This window comes from Callorhinchus milii, unplaced genomic scaffold, assembly GCF_018977255.1.
Source record: "Callorhinchus milii isolate IMCB2004 unplaced genomic scaffold, IMCB_Cmil_1.0 Scaffold5, whole genome shotgun sequence".
Taxonomy (NCBI): domain Eukaryota; kingdom Metazoa; phylum Chordata; class Chondrichthyes; order Chimaeriformes; family Callorhinchidae; genus Callorhinchus; species Callorhinchus milii.
This window is the reverse complement of record NW_024704746.1, coordinates 14,020,569-14,046,174: the sequence shown is the minus strand read 5'-3', so window position 1 is coordinate 14,046,174 and position 25,606 is coordinate 14,020,569. Positions and strand designations below refer to the sequence as shown.

Sequence of the window (25,606 nt, the reverse complement as noted above, 5' to 3'; positions counted from 1 at the left end):
CTGCAGCTTGTGAAGGGAAGATTGGGGAGGCCGATGAGGAGGGAGTTCCCGTAATCAAGCCTTTAGGTGACGAATGTGTGAGTGAGTGTTTCGGTAGCCTGAGAAGCAGGGGGGTTTGGATGAAAAATTGCAACCTTGATGTGATAATTATCATTGATGATGTTGTCAATTTGTTAGCGTTTCACCATTTGCTCTGCACTCTCCCTCGCAACCTTATCAAAATGGTTGGGTCTGTAGCTACTTGACATTACTGGTGAGGCAGCCATTGAACTTGCCACTCCACGAATAATGGCAGTTAGGTACAGGTTTACCCAATACAGTCTTAACTCAACTATTAAAGTTGAGGGTTATTAATTTTAATCTTGTTTCTGGTTGACTGTGACGGGAAATAATCCTTTGTCTCTTGCAAAGAATAAGGAATAAGGATTTAATCTATAATAGTAATAATCTCTGCATTTGATAACGTGCTTTATCATATCATTGAGACGTCTCAAAGCACTTCAGAGAATATACAGTAAAGTGAATTGATTGTATGTTTTGTGGGCAAAACAAGGCAACCAATTGCAAACAGCAGTATCCTACAGATAGTCATGGATTGAATGACAAAATTATTATTATTATTTTTTTGCAGGTTTATTACCCCCAGAAAGCAATCCGCCAATCGACTAACAACCAAATTTCTACTTACTGCAGGTAAACAGAGGTGTGTGGAGTAAGGAAACGTACCTAAGGTTTCACTCTGCCTGGGGATTGAACCCAGGTCATATTGCTTGCGGAGTGATTGCTCTAACCATACGCTACACGACTCAACAATCTATATTGTCTCTTTTCAGGCCTTCAACAATTCAGGAATGAAACAGAATGAACATTTTCTGAAAAGGTACTGCAGTCGCTTCCCATCTCCTGCATGCAGTATGTTCATTTCTTGTGATACTGATACAAATTTGGTAAACTATTCCCCGGTTTGGCAAAATGTTATAATGGATCATTTTTGTGCTTGTTAATTCTATGTGAGGCTTTAACTGAGGCGCAAATTACATTTTAATGTATTCTGGTTTTCCTTTTATTAAAAAAGTGGAGAAGCTCCAGCAGCAGTGTGAGTAAGCCTTCAAACAGAAGGAAGGCTCAATTTAGCGAACAGGATTTAGAGTTCCTCATGGCTGAAGTCATGAGACACAAAGCCAGGATATTTGATATAGACAACCAGAATGTTAAAAACAAAGTGTGGAAAAAACAATTCTGGGTAGAGATGGTCACACATTGAAATGAAATGTAGAGGGAGGTGAAGGAACGCCACACGCAATGTGGTGTTTTGAAGCAGTAAGGTTCAGGATGAGTTGGCTTGAATTGATTATTAGCTGCTGCAGACTGATGACGGGAAATATTCCCTCTCAAATCTTCGGCATCCAGTTTTACTCCAGAACCACTGCATCTGCTGGACCACATTAGACCATTGGTTACACTATCCAGTGTATATATACTTAACATCAATGTTGTATTGCAGGACCACAACTGTGAAAGACTATTAGTTCCACAAAAATCTCCCTTTCAGCTGAAGACAAAAGCCCTTTCTTCATAAACTCTAACAGTTCATCAGCCTCTGACACTTGTGAAAGAGACTGGCTTTAATTACAATGGAAGAATTTAGATTAGTAGCTTAATGCCAAGCCTGGAAGCCATCATCTTGCAGACGCCTCCTGCCTCTTCCTGAAATAGCAACAACTCACGTTTATATATCGCCCTTCACATAGAATAATGTGTCAATTATAAACAGCAGATATTAAGTTGATGCTTTATAATAATAACAACAACTTGCATTTATATAGTGCCCTCACGCTGGACGGCATCTTGGAGCGCTTATATCTGACTGATTGGCATCTTACGCTGGTGATGACATTCTCCTCATGTAAACCTGATTAATCCTGATTTGGCAAGTGCCCTGATGCAGATCAGGGTAATTGGCGCATATTTCTGTGTTGATTTTCTACTTGTAGAACCCTTCGGATTATTCCTGCATTGGCAAGAATGCCCCTTCACACAATGGCAGCTTTCCTAGTGAGGAAGAGGTGCTTATTCTCAGTATGGGTACAATTGATGGAATCCAAGACAGCGGCAAAACACGTGAGTATCTTCAGGGATGTTTTAGGACTTATGTAGCAAGATGCCACTTGAACTAAGTAGCGTTGATTCAAAGGATATTATTTAACAGTTATTTTTGTCTGACTGATTTTCTCAGCTCTATTTGAGTGCACAAGTATTCTTTACTCTCATTGAAAAGGTAGTTAAGCTTCAGTTGGTATGAGATGTTTCTTTCTTGTGAAAGTTGTTATACAAAGAAAATACGTTGTTATGTAATAAATATGGCCTCATTAAATTCCGCCACTGAAGGTAAGCCCTCATACAAGGGAAAGTATAACTCTAAATGCACCCCAAGTATATATATTTCAAGTAAAGAATACTTGTGCACTCAAATAGAGCTGAGAAAATCAGTCAGACAAACATAACTGTTAAATAATATCCTTTGAATTAAGTGTATATATTTCATGTGAAGTGTTTGATTCTGGGAAGTTCCTGAGATTCAATGAATATCGTGAAAGTCTTCAATGTTTTTGTTGGAAAGTCTTATTGACTTTACAAAACTTTAACTGCTTGGGAAAAAATGTAAACCTCTTGACAAAAGTAATCTAGTTGATGGGACCTGATTTAACACTTGGAGGAAAGGAACATATGTGTGTTTTGTAAAAAATTTTGGTAAACACTATTTGTGTTTCATATATATTTTGGCATCAAGGAATAAAAGAAAATGAGTGGCACAGAGTTTTACTGCTTTTGTTTGTGATGTTTGTGGGTATAGGAATGGTGATAGCGACCGGACATCTTGACCTAAATTTACGTCATTCATCTAGATGGAAGGCTGAATGATTAAGAGCCAGGAAGTAAGGAAGGAACTTCCAATTTTATAGGCACTCTATTAAGTTCAAATGTCTTAAAGCATTTTGAGAGCAACTGGGATGTGTAGTGACTGGTTTGGTAAGCAGCATAGTCCATAAACAGCTGTAAGACAGATGACCAATTAATTAGGGAGGATTGTTGGCGAGGACACGGGCAGAAACTCCCTCTCTTTTCGAACAGTGTCATGAGATCTTTGTTCCATACATATTTGTCATACATATTATAATGTATCTAATGCAATACATTACAATATTGGAATGGGTCCTGTAGTGTCCCGATGTATAGGTGGGATTTTCTTGCGCTCATTTATATGGCTTAAGCTTTATTAAAACTAACTATAAGATCATACGATTAAAAGGAAATAACATTGTGTAATGGACGTAAAATAATATATATGTTGGTTGTTTCTAAATAAATGGACTTTTAGAGCTACCTGAAAACAGGAAGACAGATCCTTTGTTTAACACCTCATCTGAAAGCTGACAATGCAGCATGATCAAAGTGATGCGTTTCAGTCAATGTCATGACAGCCGTGTCTGTTACTAATTATTAAATGTGATTCTAAAACCTCCTGAAACTCAGTACATAAATTATCATTTGTTTGCCTGGACTAAAGCTACATCTGGCATGTAGAAGAGCCAGCAAATGACAATGGGCTGATTAACACACTGCAAGGATGCAACCTCCTCCTTGTTTTTCTTTTCATGGTCACAGCTGTTGGAAATATTGTAATGTACCCTGTATTGTCCAGATGCATCTGTAGGCGGGATTTTCTTGTGCTCATTTATATGGCTTAAGCTTATTAAAACCAACTGCAAGATAATACAATTAAAAGGAAATCGCATTTTGTAATGGAGGTAAAATAATGCATGTGTTGGTTGTTTATAAACAACATGCTTCCAAATAAAGTATTAATTCAGTTTAAGTTATGAATTGCCACTGGTATAAAGATAAAACGCAAATCATAGGTAGCTCAAATGCAAACTCCAAAAAACGATCTAGAGAATGTAGCTTCATCCCCATAAAAGATAACAAACAGCTCCTTTATACTAGTCTTCAGTATACTGTGAATTTATAATAATAATAATCCTTGCATTTGATATAGCGCCTTATCACATCATTCAGATATCTCAAAGTGCTTCACAGAATATATTGGAAAGTGGATTGACTGTGTGTTTTGATCAGACACAATATAGGCCCAGAGTATAAGGAAGTCTAATACCTTCCAGCCTCCAATGTCGACTGGTTTCCAACACATGGAAGGCCTCCTGGCATCACTCCTGTCTGCAGCAATTGCTCGTGCTTACATTGTGAGGATACACAAAGTGAGGCCCACTGATGTCATTAGTAATCAGATAACCCAGATGTGCTGACTGGTAGCTGCACTGCAGCACGACCCATTGCAACGTGGGGTCTGTTTATTGAGCCCAACCACCACACTAACATTCAGTCCAACTGTATGTAAGCCAACATTGAAAACAATTATCATAGACGTGAGCTCAATTCCATTTCTTCAGAACTCTAATCCTTGAGGATTCCACAGATTGTGTGAGCACATGCAAGTTTGTGAGGATAGTAAACCAGGAAAGAACTGTTGATTCTATTGATGATCTTTTGATGCTTTTCCCTATTAGTCCGAGATAAAACCTTAAGCGACAGGAGTAAAATTGCGCTTTATATACCTCTATGTATACTTTGAATGGGCCTTACAATTTCCTAGAAATACATATTAGAAATGTTACCAAGCTGGAATGTATTGCTAACAGATCAGGTGATGTATAATCCATTCACATTTTAAAGGTTAGATGTTATCTGGTAATGTGACCGAGGAGGGAGTGAAATTTAACATTTTTTTATGTCTTGACAATCTTTGAGGTAGTGGTGGGTGAATGGAGAGGAAGCCCCATAGGAAGAGTACAAACAACAGCCAAATGAAAAATAGGCCTGAATAGATATTTAGCTGGAATCATGAGAGAGAAGGAAAGCAGATGTTAAGGAAGTTGATAGAGAGAAGGCTTTGCAAATGCTATGGTTACCGAGAAAACCTGAACAAGATTGTAAATGCCTTCTTTTTTTCTATTATTACTTTATTCCCATTTGATTGTGTTTCCTGGGCCAAACTGTAATAAAAAGCTGGTTTTGGAGAATTAGATCATACAAGAGATCACAAGAAAAAATTGCCTCTTTTGATCCAATCTTTTCAGAATACCCAGTGCTACCCACCATCAAGCTGTGTTTCTTTTAATGAATCCAACATCCTTACCTTAACCACATATCCTGGTAACCTGGTCCAGTTGTTAATTATGATCTGGGTATAGAAATACTTCCTGGTGTCTGTCCTGAAATTGCTCTGTGCAATCCTAATTCTCTTGTTGTACTTTCTCAGTGCATGTGAAAGTATTGTTCTTGAATTATTTTCTCAATCCCATTTCGAAAGTTTTGTTCCTTAAAAAAGGTCCCCTCTGAAATGTCTTATTTCAAGAGCCCTAACTTGTTCACTCGATTCTCATAGCTCATTGCTTTAGTGCAGGGAATCATCCTCATCACTCTTCTCTCTTCTTCTAAGGGCTGGGCAGTTGCTGATGTGACAGTGGCCAGAAGTGCATATAGCGCTCTACATGCAACCTGACCAGACCATTGCAGGATGGTGCTGTTGTACTATTTCCTACAGTATGGGTAAATGGAGGCCATAGTAAAATGTGAAATTGGATCAGGCCAGAGTGAGGAATACTTATATAAACAGGAACTCAGCTTCCAAGCATAATAAATAATCTATAATAAAACACAGCATTTTAAGTAGTAGTAACCTTCCATATGCTTGACTGAACTGCTTCCAACTTAAAAACACTGGACAGTATTAAATATGTAAAAAATCATCCGGAGTAGCTGATGATTTTTGACATTCAGACACACAAAGTAGTGAAGTGCCTAATGCTGATCTACATTTCAGTTAATATTTTAGCACCAAGCCTACCTTAGACATTTATTTTTCCCATTTGTGAACTCTAACTGCCCTTGCTTGTATGAATTTGTGTAAAAAAAACAAGTACAATACAGTCATAAACGTCCTACAGAATATGATGTGACTGATGACAACTGAACATCGTGCTAGCTTTACCAATCTGAGCTGTTTGATACAATATGAAGGTTAACTTTCTTTGGAATGAATAAATACATCACTGCATTGTTTAAGAACACCGTTTCCCCACCACACAAACACTGCATTTTACCATATATTCTGTGAAGCACTTTAGATGATCACGTCCTCACAATCTATTAGATATTTATTATTATTTGAGGTGATAATTATCACACTGAATCTTTTACTAGAATAGTAAACTAATAAACCAGACTAAAATTAAACTCTATTCCAATGGGCAAGAATGCACTACAAATAAGACACATTGAGTATAATCCGGATGCACAGTGCCTTGCTGATAAGGAATGTGTTCCCTGTTTTGCGCTGTTGAACAAGATAATATTTTACCTATACTAGGCTCAAGCGCAGCCTATTAAAAGCTTACATTGCTGAACTATGACCGTTTTGTTTTCCTAGTAATAGAGGTGCAATTTTAATAAGCTACATAACAAACACAAGGACAGTAAATGCAGCTGTTAGAGAAAAGCCAACCGGTACGGAAATGACTAAAGAGTCACTTATGGGGGTGGGTTGGGGGAGGGGTGGGGGCAACAATGTGATATCAGGTACCCTATGTTTACCTCCACTAAAACCAGCAACATTCTCTGGCTGTAATGAGAGTAATACAGTTCAGGGAAAGCACATTTGGCACACAAAGAAGGGAATTGAGGGGTATAATTGAGGGGGATAGGAAGGGTAGGTGCTTTGTGGGGCATATAAACACAGACATGGGCTCGTTGATTAAAATGATCAGTTTCAGTGCCGTATCACTCTGTGTAACAATAGAAATAGATCTGGGAAATAGTGAGAGATTCTGAAATGTGTGAGTATGCCCATTGAACATCGAGGTAGTCTCCATGATTCTCAGTGCTCTGACCAAGGTTTAGAAAGCTCTTGGAGCACTGAGGGTGAGTATGATCCCTTCCTTAGCAGCCCATATCGCTTGTGAGTCTGATACTCCAAAGTCCCCCTTTCACAAGCAGGTCATGAAGCATTTGTTTATTAATTCTAAATCTCTGAAAACAGTAAATGTCACAGGTAACCTATTCAGATAATGCACTGGCAGTAAACCTGAATGACATTTCACTTTCTGCTAGAAAACCAAAAATGTACCGCCAATAACTGTCAATAGAGAAATTGGTGAAACAATTAAGAACCAATATTCTTTGTGCTGTTATCTGCACAAACTTCAAGCAATGTCAGTAATAATGCAGAATATCGATTCTTTAAACTACACTTTTCTTAAAACAGCAGATCAGTGTTTGTATGGACAAAATGCTCGAGTGCACAGAAATATTTTGCATTCAAACCACTGATATAATACCTAGAGTGAAAATGTAAGATGCTGAGAGGTATAGGATTTCATCGGTAATGTGTAGTTTTATTTCCAGTAATACACTCAATGCAGAGTATTGTAACATAGGAGCTGATAGATCATATGATGCTGTACACATTCAGTTCTATGTTGCTTCCTTCTTCCATCAATTCCATTAGGTACTCCTGCTGCATAATGGTCTAACATATTAGACATTTATAATTCACAAATATTACAAAGAGAAGTGAGTTTATAGTAGCCAGTCAAACGTTGGGAGCTCTGCTGACACTTGCATACAGTCCAGCTGTCACTCTTATGCCTGTTGGCAGAGAGATTACTCTTGATGATAAAACTAGTGACTGACAATTTACGGTGGGAATTTTTTAATAAGATCACATGATCAATTGCAACCCAGCAGCAAGAAGAAATTTACCTTTATCCACTGCTAAACAACATCAACAAATTACATTTGTACAGCGCCTTTCATGTCGGGAGGATGTCTCAAAGCACTGGACAGACAGGACACGAGCTGGGGATTAGGATCAGGAGAGGCGGAGGGCAGGGAGGGTAGGGGTAGGAGGGTGGCTAAAACCTTTGTCCCACGTTGAACAAATTTGTGTCAATTGATGAACATTTTTTTCCCCCAAAAGTGTATTTGGAAGTTATTTGGTTACGACATGTTATAGTCTTATGAAATAATAAGTGGAAGTAAATTCTATGTGTGGTTGTTAGCAATAATTTTGAGTTGTACCAATTCTATTACTGTTAAATAATTTAGTTTTAAAGGTGTAAAGTATTCGGCTCCAGAGAGGTGGGGGATTTGTTAGGTCATTAGTCCTTCTGTAAGATGGATGTTGTATTTGGAATAACCTTTGCATCATTGCATTGCTATTGCTCAAGCCTTTGCTACAAGAGAGGGACATTAAACAAAACTTGCTTATGACAGGAGGGTCATATGGATCCGTTCTAGTGGACTCTGAATTCCTCTGACACTAATACTAAATACAATTTGGAGAGAGTCGATCAAGTCTCAGCACATTGTATAATTGACCAGTAGCGCACACTTGGTAATTGATCAGTAACTGCACTGTATAATTGATCAGTAGTGCACCACTTAATCGATCAGTGAAGCACTGTGTAATTTATCAGTAACTTGGGGTGTATCAGAAGCTAAATTGTGTAATTGAACTGCACCTCAAAGGTGACGGATGCCATTGAAAGATACATGGTTTGCAGTGCTGCAAGATGGGGGCTAGATTCTATAGGGCAAACACTGAGGAGTTCAGGTATAAAATCTTAATTTTAGTTGAAGTAAAAATTGTTAATCTCTACTTGAAGAATACAGAGGTCTATTGACATATGTTATCATGAATGCTGACAGAAGTGAAATAATCATTAAGGATTAACGGCAGATGAAATTCAGCATGTTAGATATTTGAGTGACCTTGAGATTTTCATGCAAGGTTGTTGAAAGAGTGGATGGCACTCATTGATTGGGATTTCATGAGCAGAAATGTGATCATTTATTTAGGATTACAATTTTGAGCTGTGAAAGCGAGGCAGAAGAAACCATGGCAGCTGGCACTGTAAGAACAAGCCAGAGAGGCTAACATACGAATGCTGGAATGCATTGCCTGAAAGGATGATGGAAGCCGATTCAATAACAACATTTAAGAGAGAATTATTTGGGGAGGACAAGTTTGCAGGGCTATAGGGAGGGAGTGGGGGAGTGGGATTGAATTGGATAGCTCTTTTCAAAGAGCCAGCACAGACACGAGGAGCCAAATGGCCTCCTTCTGTGCTGTATAATTCTATGGAAGAGAGGTGAAAACTGAATAGAGGCAATTTTTTTATAGGTTTGAAAGCGTGTTCCAGAGAATAATAAAGGGGCAAAACAAAATCGAGGGAGAGGTGCAATAGACATGGAAGAGCGTAAATGGTATTTACAGCATTGAACTTGATTGTAAAAATGACAAGATTTAGATTTTTTTTGAGCATATTGCTAAATTAAACCGCTCTTATCCTGAGCATTGAATGCTGTGCTCTGCAGCTAATAACTTCAATGGTGGCTGAACTTCACTTCAGGTCTAAACAATGTGCTAACAGGAAGGGTTTTCAGACCTGTGAATAAACTTTAGTTACTAGTTCAACTGCAATTTTAGGCTTGCCAATTTTTGCAATTACATGCTGTAATTTTCAAGGTAACATTCTTTGTATTAAATTAATAAATGATGATGTAGTTGTCAAGCCACAGCATCATGAGGCAGCACCACAAATTAATTTGCTAATGAAACCTTCTTGTGAAGAGGTATCCATGTGGAAGACCAATCCTACGAACTTTTATACTGCATTATCAGAATAGTTTGTGTCAGATTGTTGCTAGAAGTGTACCAATATGCTGTAAATGATTGATTGTCTTTGAGTCACAATACAGAGAGTAGCCTAGAATTATAATTCTTGCCAATTCAGCTGAGGAAAACAGCAGTGACTTGGATTTTGAAAGCAAAGCAGTAAGCATTGAGCATGTGGCCTTGCATCTAAGAAAAAAGACTATAGACCTGAAGCCTAATGATGGTGTGATAGCAACTAATGAGATGACCATGAAACATGCAAGAGGATCAGAACAGTCACTTGTGTGTAATGGGAGACATAAGCAAGCTGAATAAAAGCGGTTGCAATAAATGCTAAGGAAAGAGATGCAAATTATCAGATCAGATACTGGATGGAAATGTGGTTCAGCATGAAAATGAGGAACAGTGTTGGGCTTTCAATGCAATTAATGTGGTCAAAATTAAACCCAGGTCATGGAGCTGATAGGTGGCGAAAAATTCCAATGGATTGGCATTAGAAACTAATCTTTGAAAGGTCGATCGGAGTAGTGCAGTGAGCATTGCAGAAAAAACGCAGCTTAAAAGAGAGTAGTTAATAGAATAGCCTTGGTTACTATGCCAACAGGTGAACTGCACTAGTCTAAAGAATAAGGTACGCCTAAACTAATGGAGAGCCTTTAAGCTCCGATAAAACAATTATAATAATAAATAATAATCCTTGCATTTGATATAGCGCTTTTCACATCTTCTAGATGTCTCAAAATTCTTCACAGAGTATACTGTAAAGTGAATTGACTTTATATTTGTGGGCGAAACGCGGCAGTTGCGCACAGCAGTGTCCCACAAACAGTCGTGGATTGATATTGTTGGGATCTCAACTCCCAGTGTTCGAGTCAAAAGACCAGACAACAAAGTTTTGTGGCTAACTCAGTTTATTCAAATATAAGCACAGCAAGAATACATAAAACATATACTACCCGGTTCTGGAGCAGTCAGGGTGCTTTGGCCCTCCGCCTCTGCATGCCTGGGTTCCCTGCTGATTCTGCTGCTTTATGTCAACAACCTTTCAGCATTATACCTTTTTGTTCATCCAATCAATTGTCAGGCACGTAGGCCTTTCGCAACTGGGCAAAGAGTCAAGCGCTTTGTTACTTCTGTTTATCCCAAGAACCGGGCGATTTGACCACAAAACAGCTGTATCCTCCCAAGGCCAATGGTTGTCTTACTTCAACATTTCATGTTGACCATTTCTTCTTAACCAGACAAAAACAACTTATGTTATTAACAGATGTTGAGTGATGGTTCGAGTACAAAATGGTGTTATCCGCCATTTTGATTCATATAAACAAGATTAACAACTTAACGTTTACAATTTTAAGCAGCCCTGCCTAAAAGCCTTTAGTTACATATGTCATATTCTAGCAATATTATTCTTGTTTTCTTGTGGGATCATCATCAGGCATGTGGAGTAAGGAAACTTGCCCAAGGTTTCACCCTGCCAGGAATTGAACCCTTGTTAGGCGAGTGCTCTAACCACTGAGCTAAGGACTCCACATTATAATATATTATTCAGCACACCTCTCTTCCAAGGGTGAAATTGTGTTTTTAAGAATTAAGGAAATAATCATGACGTTTTGTTGATTTAGTTTCTGGTACAATTCTGCTGGATTCAAATTGGAACCTGTTCAGCTTTCTCAGTTGCTTCAGTACAAATAACTAAACTGATGGGATGTCCTCATTGTTCCATTCTCATGGGTATTAAACAAGGCTTTCTTCACATTTCAAAGAAAGTTCATGGTTTTAATAACTTCTAACACTGGAGAAACTTCACAATAACGTATGGGAGAATTCAGAACAAGGTCTTTTCATCATTCTTCCTTAAAACTCAATATTTCTGGATCATGTATTGCTGTAGCATTCACACAGAAAGGTCAACATTTCCATCTCGTGTTTGGAACATGAAAACCATCCCACAATTTGCAGTGAACTTTTTATGCTAGTCAGCGTGAAGGATGTCAGTGTTGAAGAGTAAAGTTTTACCATTTTGGGGCACTGACAATGAGGTACAATGAGGTTAAACCTTCCAGTCTTCCTGCTATGGCCAGCTTCTGAAGAGCACTCTCTACTGTACAGTGTGAATTTTTCCACTTGACATACTATCCACTTCTGTGGCTTTGGTAAGCCCTAGTATTAGTCTTATACTAATTAGTATTAGTATTATACCAATTTGTGCATCATTATCCCCAGTGTTATGCCAAGCTCCCAAGGCCACCAAAGGCATTTGGGGCAAACTCATTTCACATTAGATCCTGAGGCAGAATAGATTCTCATTCGGCTTCTCCAACCTTAATTTCAACCCAGGTTTCACATGAATTCAGCCAAAATGAAAGGGATAAACACATTCCCTACATGATGCTTCCTCTGATGATGTACAAATGTTTCTCTGCTGTACTGTTGTTTTCCTTTTCTTTCAACTTAAATTCAGATTCAAACCTTCTTCTTGTAAGGCAGTTGTAATCAATAAGCAAAGTCTAAATCTTAAAGAATTGAAATCCTTATAATCCAGTAGGGGAACTCCATTCCTGAGACAATCCCAGTAAGATCATTTGGCCTTTACCCCTCTAGAATTGGGATTCATAAAATCATCATGCCTTGACAGTGCAATTGAGTGGCTGGTTAAACAAGGAATCCACCTTTGTGTGTATCCCGACAGCAGTGTGGCTTCATCTCCTTGCAGTAGTGCCTTTGCTCTGTGCTTTCCCAATTAGATTTAAAAGTTCTGAATTTTCCAGCCCTGTTAATGCTGGAGACTGCAGACTAGCTTTCAGAAAACTGCTCAGCAGACACTGAAATAACATACCAGCTTCCTCTAGAGGGAAACATTACACGAGCCTTTGGACGGACAGCCTTCATTTGAAATGGATGTTTCAGGCTGTATGAAAAGAAATGTAATATTCTATATGAGCTTCAATTTCAGGAGAATAATGATGTGCTTTATCATACATAAGGATTTATGTAATCCACTATTACTGGAAGAGTCTCTGCTGAATATTCCACTACATTCATCGTGCTGTACGACTATAGATACAATTATGTATAATGAATTATTATCTTCATACATGCACTGGCTTCCTTTTGAAGTTACTAACAGAAAAAAACTAAACCATTAATTCCTGCCTACCCTCTGTGTCAACGCGCTTCAGATGTGTATTGTGGCTGATCCCTGCCTTTCTGAGCTTCTCCCTGAGTTTCTCAATGTCAGTTAAAGTTGTAACATTACTCCATTCACTTGGGTCACTTGGCATTCAGCCTAGTATTTATGTCAAACCAACAATTCAAGAATTTTTTTTTTAAGAATTGTTCCTTGCAATTAAGCTAGAAAGAAACATTAACGACTTATACACACACAAAAAAAAGTTTGCATATACAACAACAAAATTACATTTATAGAGCGCTTTTCATGTCGGGAGGACGTCCCAAAGCGCTGAACAGTCAGCTGTCGCGGCCCAAGTATGGGGGAGGGGTGGTGTAGGGGTGAGGGAAGGCAGAGAGGTGGGAGGGAGACCAAAGGCACAGTTGAAGAGAAGGGTCTTGAGACCGGCCTTGAAGGAGGCAAGGGCGGACGCGAGGCAAAGGGACCGTGGGATGGAGTTCCAGAGTGTGGGGGCAGAGGCGGTAGGGCAGTCGGGCGGGAGACATGGAGCGGGCAGGTTGGTAGGTCAGGGAGGTAGGACGGGGCAAGGCCATGGATGGCCTTAAAGGTGAGGACAAGCATCTTGAACTCGATCCTCTGGGGGATGGGGAGCCAGTGGAGTCGGGTGAGGGTGGGAGTGATGGGGTCGCGGAGCCTGGTGCGTGAGAGTACATGAGCTGTAGATTTTGGATGATCTGCAGCTTATGAAGAGAAGCGTTTGGAAGGCCAATGAGGAGGGAGTTCCCATAATCAAGCCTTGAGGTGACGAATGTGTGGATGAGGGTTTCAGCAGCCTGAGGGGTGAGGCAGTGGTGGAGTCCGGCAATGTTGCGGTGGTGGTGGTAGGCAGTGATTATATAGGTGATTATACAGTCATGAGACCTGTTCGACATAATCACTGGTAATACTCAAGAATAAAAATGGAAAGTTGCTAAATGCTTCTTGAGAAAGTATTAAGTTTTGAATGTGCATTTTATCTCTTTTTGAAGTGTAGTGCCAAGCCGATATTGTTATGTGCCTTGGGGCGTTCCCTTGACATGAAAGACATTATATAAATGGTAAATTTCTATTGCATTGTATAGTTTTACTTAATGCAATGAGCATCCTCAAAATTTACCTGTATTCTAGAAACATGCCACCAGCACCAGGTAAATTTGCTTTAGGGATCTCAAGTCGCAGCATGCAGTTTGAGGGCACCAAAAAGTTACAACACATTATCCTTATTGTTCTGACAAGAGATTTTAGTCTGGCTTCATCAGAGTAATGTGCAATCCTTTGTTCAAAGGAGGAAGGGATTTAGGGACTGGTTGAGGCATCGCAAATTAGGAAACAGAAAAAAAAAAGCCGTACCTTCAGAGAATCAAATCCCTTTTGTTACCAGCTTTGAGACATTGTAAAATCTTTAGAGAAAATTGATGACAGAATTATAATATTGTATGTATTAAAACAAGCAACAGAAGCATTGGAATAATGGAGGTGAAAAATGATGTTGAGTGATGCGAGCTGCACAGAAGTGGAGGCAAAGTTCAGTTAATATTGTCGGAAACCCTTAATAGTAGTGATCTGAATGCAGATGAACCCTTTTCTTTGGTGATTGCATTTGCCAGGAATTTCATCCTGGTCTTTCAGACCCAGAAATGATCAGATTCTCGGTTTCATTCTCTCCAATCTGAAACAACCTAATTCACTGGAAACCATATTTTACGTAGCTGTATTATCAGGAAAACATCTCACACTAAAATAAAAAAGCTTTTCCTATCATCTTTTTTAGTTCAATTTCATTGTAAAACTCAATTCCTATTAAGAAGAATTTCATTAAAAACATTTTACGATAATATTTTGCACAAAATTGGTTGAAATGGTTGTCAATTTTAATTGGACTAGGCTCAGCAGCTAGCTTTATACAATTCTGCACAGAATACTTTCATTCAAGTTGAATCTTGTGTGTCAAGATAATCTTCTGGCAAAATGAGTAAAAAATACAAATCCCACTTCTATCAGAAGGCAGTGGGGATGAAGGGGAAGAGCTGCAGGCGGAGACATGAAGCTTTGAATAAGGGCAAAGAGAGAAGGCACATAAATGAGAATGCTTAAAGCAGTTAAGCAATACAAGGCTGTTTATTTAAAATAAACAAGTTATGCATGTTCGCCAGAAACATAATTAAAAATTAAAGATTACATCAAACGATTTTATCACTTGCTCCTAACATTTTTCATAAATTATTTAATGAAATCTGACACTAAATACAGATTGAAACGCATTAGAACTGTACATAGATCCCAATCCTAGAAGATATGCCCTTGCTTCCTTGTGTGCATTCTATTATTCAAAATGCAGGGATAAGAGTCAAAAACCCGAACAAGATTATATTCTGGAGAGGATTAGGTAATCTGCCTGGCAGGTCGTCCCTCATTTTAGAAGAAATAAGATAAATCAGGAAGAGAAAAAATATTAAATAAAAAATATATAAGCTGAAGACTTTTGATGAATTATCTTAGAGCTCAACCGGCATTACGTAGATTACATGGGCAGACAGATCATGTCTAATACTGACCTTGTACACCTTAATCATCTATTCCAAATCTGGTGTCACTACAAAGCATCTAAACTGGTGGACCACCGGTGGCCAATATTGAAGCTGGTCTGAGCAGTTCGGCTTTTCAAATAAGGATCAGCTGGATGAATAATAATAATCGTTGCACTTAATATTGTGTCTCATCACGTCTTTGAGACATCTCTAAGCGCTTCACAGAATATATTGTAGAGTGCAGTGACTGTATATTTTGTGGGCGAAACGACATTGAGGCAATGTTATGACAACAATAATAATAATCCTTACATTTCATAAAGCCTTTCACAGGATATACTATAAAGTGTAGTGACTGTATTTTGTTGGCAAATAAGGCAGTCAATTTTGCATACAGTATCCCACAAAATGCCCAATGTTGACTGAGGCTAGTCACTACATACATATTTGATAAAGTTATAGTGAAGACAAAACATATAACCAAAATATTAGCCTTCATGTTAAGAAGTGCATAGACCAACTTAAATGAGGGTATGTAGAATTTATAATAATAATATTCTTTTCATTTGATATAGCGCCTTATCACGTCTTCAAGGTGTCTCAAAGCGCTTCAAAGAATATACTGTAAAGTGAATTGACTGTATATTTTATGGGTCAAAGGTGGCAGCCAATTGCACACAGTAGTGTGCAAACTTGTAAAAAATCAACGGGTTAAAATATTTATGTTCACTATTAAAATATTGAGGCGATTGGTTCATTGAAAGGTTTTTAAACTAATTTCAACTGATAGTTATTACTTGGGTTCCTGTGTGTTTGTGGGTTCACATAACATCTTTGCGTGCTTGTCTGTCTTAGTTTGTTTGAAAGTGATATAATTTCTTAGCATTTATTTTAATGTATTATAATGTGATCAATAACAGCCAGACATGTTCCAGGAAAGAGCTGTAACAAAATCATTAGCTCAGCAGCATCTATGTATATATGACCCAACACAGTCAGTTTGTTTAAATAATTGTCAGTATTTTCATGGTTGTTTTTTTCAGATTGAGGTTCCACATTATTTTTTGGAAAGGAAAAAATACAAATCTTATCACAATAGGTTAGCGTTGTTTTATTGCAAATATTCAGGCTACAGTTTAAAGATTTGTAAGCTAACACAGCACAAGAAAAACTGCAATACACAGAGGCAAATTTATGTCTTAATTACAAACAATTTTCACTATTATTTTCAGTTTGAAATAATGTTAAAGCAAATATTACACCGTTGATATGTTCTGAATAGCAAAAATAATTACTACTTTCTTATCAGTTTTCGTTACATCTGCATTTATAGACATTAGTAGAAAGTGAACATTCAGCTGAAGACTGGGCCGGTTGCTCTTGTTTCAAATACTTGAAGTCAATTTGATTTGAGCTAACTGCATCAAGCTTGGAGCCAAATTGAAATCATGCTTTTCTTAATCAAAATAAGCAACAAAATGACATTCTACAATAAATTGGTTATCCGAACTGATTAAATTCAAGTCAATCCCCATTTAGTTCTGGGATGTCTGCCAATTCCAGAAAAACTCATCAAACGTTTGAAATGTTTCATTGATAATTTCTAGTTGACAGCTCCTTCTGAAAATCTACAACAGTTTAAATCCTTCGCCCCACTTTTTTTTTGGAGGTGGAAGTGGGAGGCGAGAGTGCTACCAGGTTGATACTAATTATATTCTTGGAACAATGTGCGAACTAAAAGTTCCACCCTATCATACTTTTAAAGAATATTTTTGAAAATATTAAGGTGATAATTCATTGTTTATGGACACACATTTAGTTAACGATTTCCACATTGCCCATTTCGAAATGAATCCAGTGTGCTGAAAGCACATTCCTCACCAAGACGAGTTTCAAATCAGTAAGTTTATTGAGGTGACATGGTGCTTATGGTTGGGTGCATTGATGTCTCCCAGGATACCAATATTCAACATGAAATCAGTGATGGGAAAAAGATGATATTACTGAAAAAATCTTGGCTCTTCCACGTTAGTTAAGTGGCATCACAAACTTCCGAACAGTCGTGAGAGGACATAGGAGCGCCAAGTGACTGATGAAAACACAAGAGTGTTACAAAAGAGCTCTGCTGAAAGTGACATTTAGACATCTTTTCTTGCACAGCCTGAGCCTTATTTTGAAAGTGCACTCCGTGCCTCGTCAGTTCAGTAAAATCTGCTCTCTGCACTGTTTCATTATTGATTAATACACAAGCTACAATGATTAGCTGCCCAGGGTCTGATGAGCAAAATAGTCACCTACAAAGGTTACATGTTCTGTGACCTTTAGAAGGTCACTTACTGTGACCTATCTGTGATATCCCTGCACAGCTTAGGTCTGCTCTGTTTCAGGGTATTTCATCGCCCACTGTAAGCCAAAATTGATTCCTAACTCGATGTGAGAATAACTGCTGCTGATAAGTCTCCTTTTTCCATCTTGAAAAAAAACTGCTTTGCTTTATTGAGACCATAGGGAAACAAAATGTAATCTGAATGTCCCTACAATTTTCCCTTCCATTTAAGTACTGTATGAACGTCTCATAAGTGCTTCACCATTTAGCAAGTAGGAATGTTTCAAATTGAAATAACATTTTCCTATTTCACCTTTTCTGCTGAACTGTTCCTCTTTTAATAAGAAATAAATAAAGCTAAGAGGAATGGACTTGAGTAAGGACATAGAGTAAGATTGTCCAACCAAGAATCAGGTTCAACAAAGAAATAAAGAAAGATGAACAAAAAGCTGAGAGAAAATATGCAACAACAACAAATTGCATTTGTATAGCACCTTTCACATTGGGAGGATGTCCCAAGGCGCTGGATAATGGAGCCAGGTGAGGGTGAGAGTGGTAGGGTCACGGAGCCTGGTGTGTGCCGGGGAGGACATGAGCTGCAGAGTTCTCGATGATCTGCTGCTTGTGGAGCGACAATTTGGAAGGGCTGACAAGCAGGGAGTTGGCATAGTTGATCCTATTACTTAATTGTTTTGTTTCTCAGCTAACCCTGTTTAATCACAAAGCCATGTGGGACAGTACCAAGAGTAACACAGAAATCAGATACTTTGAGTAGGAGAAGCAACCTTCACATTTTAGTTTAGCAAAAGGTGGAATAGTTACTTGCTTGGATTCTATAAAACGCAACTGAATGCCAAAAAGAGCCTGAGGTGTTGCATAGATTTCAGCTAATCAATGTCGTAAAGAAATGCTTTGAGCAGAGTTGTGGCAATTTTCTCCCATGTACTGATTTTGCCACAAGCATATACATATTGCAGCTGCCGGAAATCTGAAACAAAAGCAGAAGTCACTGAGAACACTCAGCAGGTCAGGTAGCATCTATGGAGAAAGGAAACTGAGTCAACGTTTCGGGTCCACGACCCTTCATCAAAACTGGGGCTTGTTGGGAGGGAGACAGTAGAACATGGGATAAAGGACAGGGGATGGTGAGTTAAAGAGGTGTTAGTGAGGCAAAACAAAAGGGGGAATTGCAACAAAACAGGGGGAAAAAGATGTTAATAATGCAAGCTGGAGGAACAGCACCTCATCTATCTACTAGGGATAGATTTAACCCATCATCTTGTGACTTTCCCAGCGACTTCTGTTTTTGTTCCTTCATGCAGAATATGAGTCGTGAAGGTATGGCCTCTTTTGGAACATAGTTCCCATGGGTGAACAAGATTTTAACGAATCAGGTGGAACAGGTTCGAGGGGCTGAATGGCCTATTCCCGTTTCTGTGAATTCTAGAATTGAGCCCAACCAACAGTTTCCAATATATACATTGATTTACAAAAAATGCTCAAATTGCCTATTCTGTAGGATGGCTTTTATAAATTAAAAATAAGTGTTAGTTTCCAGAAAATTAAGTCTGCAATCAGTATCTCTGGCTTTCCTGTATTTGCTGCTGAAAACTCTAGCCCCTGTGATTGCTTTACTAATTGTGAGCAATTTAACATCTCCTTCAAGAGAATTTGCTGAACATTCTCATTAGCTTTGCATTTAGGCATGCAAAAAAATGACATTCTCTTGAAATTACAGTCGTAGAAGAAGAAACAATAAACACAGCATATGGTCTATACAAAACATATGGTGCTAAAGGATAAACTCAAATAAGTTACAACGATCTTTAATGCACCTTGCTGGCTTTCACAAGATTATCTTGTCTTCACGTCAGCAGCAGCCAACAAGAAAGAAAATTGCATAAAATGAGAGTACATTTGCTGTCTTTCTTTTTAGTCAGTTTAACATCTGAATATTCAATTTGAATAGATAGTGGAGATTTCTTTGTACGAAGTTCAGGATCTAAAAAAAATGAGTTGCAGACTTGTTCAAATGCAATTGTTGCCAGAAATCATAAATTGAATGAAATATCTTGAAATGAATGATTTACATCAGAAATATTAAGATGATTATAATACAATAATAATATATATTATGACTATTTGACTTTATTACAATTTTAAAGTTCAGAACAATTATATATTAACAATCCAATTTAACTTTGACTGTCGGTCAAATTGTGTAAGTGTCTCATCTGAGGTTGAGATATCCATAAAATATTTTAGTTTATCTTATTGTCAGGTTAGGTAACATTGTAAGCAGACATTTACAAACTCTGTAATTAGTTTAGTAACACAGCAATATATTTCATTTCTGGATATCTATATATCATTTCAGGGTTATCTGTAACTGTATTTGAGATGACACTAAATGATTTCCAGATCTCTGTAAATGTTGTTTTACTTACAAGGTTGCCCAAATTGGCATTTAGAGATCTTGAAATTATTTTATGTCTTAAATGAATCTCAACAAAAAAAATCTGATTTACAGCTACCCTGAATGTGTATGACTTGTGACATTTGAATGTGAAACCATATTTAGCTTGCAGAAAAAAGTGCCTGTTTCACCAATCGAGCAATAAAGCATTAGTGCTTTAAAACAGTAAAAGGAAATTAACTTTGATAAGGTTAAAGATGTGAGTGCAACATATTAAACAATGCTTTAAAATAAGATAGAATTACAGTTTAATTACTGTTATTATGAATACTGAAACTGGAGGTATTCTATACTATAGAGCTGCAAAATAAAATTGCAAAAATGTTACAAGTTAACATTTATGAGGTCTCCTGAACTGAATTATAGATATTTTATATTGCATTATTTAAACATATTAAAAAACACAAAGGCTACGGATATGATTTGAGAATCTATAATCTTCAGATATCTCACTTAGAAGTGGAATCTCTCAAATCTTTAATTACATTTAAGAAATGTTAAACTCTGTTTAAGATATCTGCTAATATTTTTCAGTTTCTGAAAGTAATTCAGCATACCTGTTATTTAATTGAAAATATACTGAATTAGATGTTCAGATATCAAGAGAAATGTAATCAAGATAATTAAATGAGAACTTTTCACACTCTTCTTCATTGCTTAGCCCATACTGTATCCACAGATAATATCCATTTTGAATTTTAGCAGCAAAATCTGTCGTATTCCTTTATGTTTTCCTTCTACAAGAATCCCAGTGTGCACGGTACATATAGTAAACTAGAACTAGCTTTCCCACTTTAATGGTTTTTGTGTTTTTCACACCAGAAATAAACACAACTGATGGCAGTTGAACAGGAAGCTACATGGAACAGTTAATAGGAGCAGTACATTGAGTACTGAGGTAAGTGAGGGAGCCTTGATGCTTTTTCCAATTACGGACCAAATTTGTAGTTATTGCAGTAAAAATGCAATTTGTTGTTGTTATTCTTACATACATTTTATTCCATAGTTTGCAACTGGTCTTATATGTTTGCTATTATTTCCAGTCCCAAACCTTAGTCAGCATCCAGTTCCATTTATAACTTTATAATTACGCAGGAGTAAGGTATAATTCATACTTAGTTGCACTCTTAGACTGGGGAAAACAACTTGTATTTATATAGCGCCCTTCATGCCTTCATGCAGGGTAATGTCTTTCCCGAATGAGGAAAAGTCACAAGTTGACTCCAAATCAGTCCCGAGCTCTACCTTAGCATCTAAAGCCTCCAAGAACCACTTAGGATTCCTATAAGCCTTAGATCATAAGATAGTATGGAATGAAAAAAGGTCATTGAACTCATCAAGCCTGTATGGAGTAATATTCCATCAATAATACTGGCAACAATTTTACACTAGCTTGCTGGCACGCATGAAACCTTGAATGATGAATGACTAAAATCATTAGTTTTTATCAATTATTGGAGACAAATCCACTGGTCACACTGAAAATTATGCATGTAATATCCCACTGGCGTTGTGGTTTTACATTTCTTAATGTAGTCAAAATCAAAGTGTTCACATTTTTGAGTTCTGGGCAATTTTTAATATAATTTGTTAATTAGGCTTAATTAACATACTACATTAATGCTTACTGCATATCATTACACCATTAATTTCAATAGCTTCAGGAAAAGTTTTAGATTTTCATAGAAAACAGAATCATAGAAATTTACAACACATAAGAAGGTCATTTGGCTAATCCTGTTTGTGCTGGTTCTTTTAAGGAGCAATCCTTTCAGTCCCATTTACCAGCCTTTTCCCCAATAGGACTACAGAACTAATAAAACAACAACAACAACAACAAGATTCCATTTATAGAGCGCCTTTCACGTCGGGAGGACGTGAAGTAGTTCATTAGATCATTAGATAATAATTTGGGGAGAACAAGTTTGGAGGAGTATGGGAGAATGCAGGGGAATGGGATTGATTTGGAAAACTGTCTTCAAAGAGCCAGCACAGACACGAATGGCCTCCGTCAGCGCTGTATGATTCTATGATTCTATAATTTGATACCATATATGAATTATAAATAATTACATATAAATATGAGGCATTAGTCTGATCTTAGGTCAATAATTGCAGAGTATTAGAAGGTAATGACAAAGGTGGGTTCATTGGTCGGTAACAAATTGATTTGAGGGACAACATTAAGATATTTAGATTTTATGAGCTTGCTATCTACCTGTGGAAGTCAACAACAACAAAATTACATTTGTATAGCGCCTTTCACGTCCGGAGGACGTCCCAAGGCGCAGGACAGACAGAGTTATGGACACGAGCTGAGGGTCGGGGTGGGGGAGGGCAGAGGGGGGAAGCAGGGAGATCAAAAGCACAGTTGAAGAGGAGGGTCTTGAGGTGGGTCTTGAAGTGGCGAGGGAGGGGGTGAGATGGAGGGACTGCTGGATGGAGTTCCGGTGGGTGGGTGCAGAGAGGAAGAAGGCCCGCCCACTAATAGTTGGGCGAGCAAGGCAGGGGACGTGAAGCAGGCCAGAGCCTGCTGAGCGGAGGGAGTGAACAGGGTGTTAGGGGGTTAGGAGGTCGGAGAGGGGGAAGCAAGACCGTGGAGGGCTTTGAAGGTGAGGACCAGGATCTTGAACTGTATCCTCTGTGTGATGGGAAGCCAGTGGAGTTGGACAAGGATGGGGGCGATAGGGTCGCGGAGCCTGGTGCAGGAGAGGACACGGGCTGCAGAGTTCTGGATGATCTGCAGCCTGTGGAGGGATGAGTTGGGGAGGCCAACAAGCAATGAGTTTGCATAGTCGAGCCTCAATGTAATGAACATGCGTAATCAACTAAATGCATAGGAACCCAGGAGGACCAAACAGCAAGTCTGCTTGGTAAGGAACAACGGATATGTGTGTGTTCCCATTGCCTGTGTAATGCATTCCTTTTAAACCTGGGGAACAGATTATGGGAAACATAAATACTAAATACAGAAAGTAAGCCCACCAAATCCATTAAATGGGCTAATTCGAATTGAAGATCCTCATCCTCACCTACAAGGCCATTCACAGCCTTGCTCCCTCCTACCTCTCTGACCTACTATCCCCCTACTTACCTGCCCCTTACCCTCCGTTCCTCTGGCTCTGGTCTGCTCCACATCCCCCGCTCCAACCGCCCTACCATCGGTGGCCGGGCCTTCAGTCTCTCAGCCCCTAGGCTCTGGAACTCCATCCCCCAGTGCCTTCGCCTTGCTTCCTCCCTTTCCTCCTTCAAGGCCGGTCTCAAGACCTTTCTCTTCGACCGTGCTTTCAGCTCCCATCTCGACCCTCTACCCACTCCTCGCTCCCTCTCTTCCCTCCCCTCACCCTGACCATTTCCCCCCCTGCTCGACTCAACTGTCCAGCGCCTTGGGACATCCTCCCGACGTGAAAGGCACTCTATAAATGAAACCTTGTTGTTGTTGTTGTTGTTGTAATAACTGAGCATTTTAAAGCTTTGTGTTGTGCCTGTGAATGTATTATTCACACAATTTGATTGCTGTATAAAGAAAATGCAAAGATTTTAAACTTCTATCATCTAATTTGGAGAATTGAAGATAAAAACTATAATTCCTTCCATGACAACAACACTATTTTGTACACAAGGTTAGGAATGAGATTTGGTCTTACAAAGGCTGGTCATCTTTCTTCCACCGCTATATAAAAATCATTTTGTCCAGGTCCCAGTTCACTTCCCCAGCCACATGGATTGATTTCCCCAGTCCAGTCATTTTATTTCTTGAGAAATTGTGAGATTATTTTGGCTCCTATCAATCATCTCAAATGCATACATCTCTGCATCCCAGCCACATCAGTGCCAAACAGGACAGGACAGCACAATGGACAGTTCCAACTTTATTTCCAGACCATCCTACAAGCTCAAATGCTCTTTTAAATTTGAAAAATGAAGGTTCAGGGTCACAATCCAGGCACCATCAATGGGCAGAAAACATGATCAGTCAAAAAAGTATTGTTTAGGTGACAGCTAGTTCACCTTTAAAAGCATGTCAATTTTAAGATGAAGCAAATGCTAAGGGAAGAAAAGAGCTTCAAGTCTTGAGAAGCTGGAAAGAATGAGTTGGCAAAGGAGCAATAAGTCTTAATTTCAATGAATTGAGGTTCCAGCATATAGGAATAGCATAGGGCAGAGTATTTGAAAAGCTATAGGTGGAATCAATGGTGTGTTATAAATCCACTCTGCAGCTAATAGTTCTTCTGAAAAAAGAATAAACTGTTTTTTTTTCTATTTCTTCCTCCCTCCCACTGGGAAAATAAATCACCACTAAATGATACGTCTTCCGATGACCTGTGAGAGATTAGTAACTCATCTATTTGAAGAATAGCAAACATGATCCCGTCTTGTTTTAAAGAGAGGCACAGCATGTGAGTATAGCAACTCACTGCACCCACATTGGCATTTCATTTAATCAGCAGCATTGAGTACCACACTTGAGTTTATTCATCAGGGAACTATGGAGTCACAAAGACTGTGAGCAGGTTACTTCTCAGCATTATCTCACTGCCTTGGTTTGATGCAATTGTCATGATCCAATTGAACTGGACATATCTACAATGCAAACATGATAATCATACAAGCTTGGGCTATACATTGACTTTTAATGAATGCCATAAATCAAATAAAAAAAGTCTTTATTGCAGCTGTGATTGTAAAAAAAAAACCTCTTTAATGCAATGGGAACAACCAGGCCACATAAAAATAAATGCATGTTATCAGACTAGACAGAGCAATAGATTTTTATTGTCCTGGGCAGTAGCAGATACACAAAGAACAAAATCTGATTGTGTAAGAATGTGACTATTTTCCATGTCTGCACAATAATAATAATAATCCTTGCATTTGATATAGCGCTTTTCACGTCGGGAGGACGTCCCAAAGCGCTTCACAGAACACACTGTAAAGTGAATTGACTGTATATTTGTGGGCGAACAACAGTTTTGTCCCAACACCATTAAAAGATCACAAGATTAGTTTGGATAATCTCATCCTTCCAGAATATCCACTCTACCATCTTCCCATCACAGCATCAAACTGCTTTTCACATGAGGACAGTGTGATGAAATGAAAATGTGGAACTCACTCCCGGATGCTTGGGTTGGAGTACAAAATATTAACGTATTTAAGAGGAAGCAGGATGCATACATGAGGGAAAAGGAAATAGACGGTTGCGGGTGACGGGATTAGGAGAGGTGTAGGGTCAGGTTGAGTATAAACACTGGCATTGACTCGTTTGGCTCAATGGCCTGTTTCCTTGCTGCAACTTAATGTACTACTGTGTGATTCTATTGTTTTATTGGTAGTGCATATAAAC

General features: G+C 38.4%; 1 long non-coding RNA gene across 1 annotated transcript in view; it reads left to right on the top strand.

Moving 5' to 3' along the window:
* Nucleotides 1-2,019: 2,019 nt before the first annotated feature.
* The window catches only part of LOC103174752, a 34,259-nt gene continuing 10,672 nt past the window's right edge, over nucleotides 2,020-25,606 (top strand). The window contains exons 1-2 of the long non-coding RNA XR_487378.2: nucleotides 2,020-2,121; nucleotides 21,082-21,157. This is a non-coding gene — a long non-coding RNA (uncharacterized LOC103174752). The remainder of the gene's footprint in view (nucleotides 2,122-21,081; nucleotides 21,158-25,606) is intronic.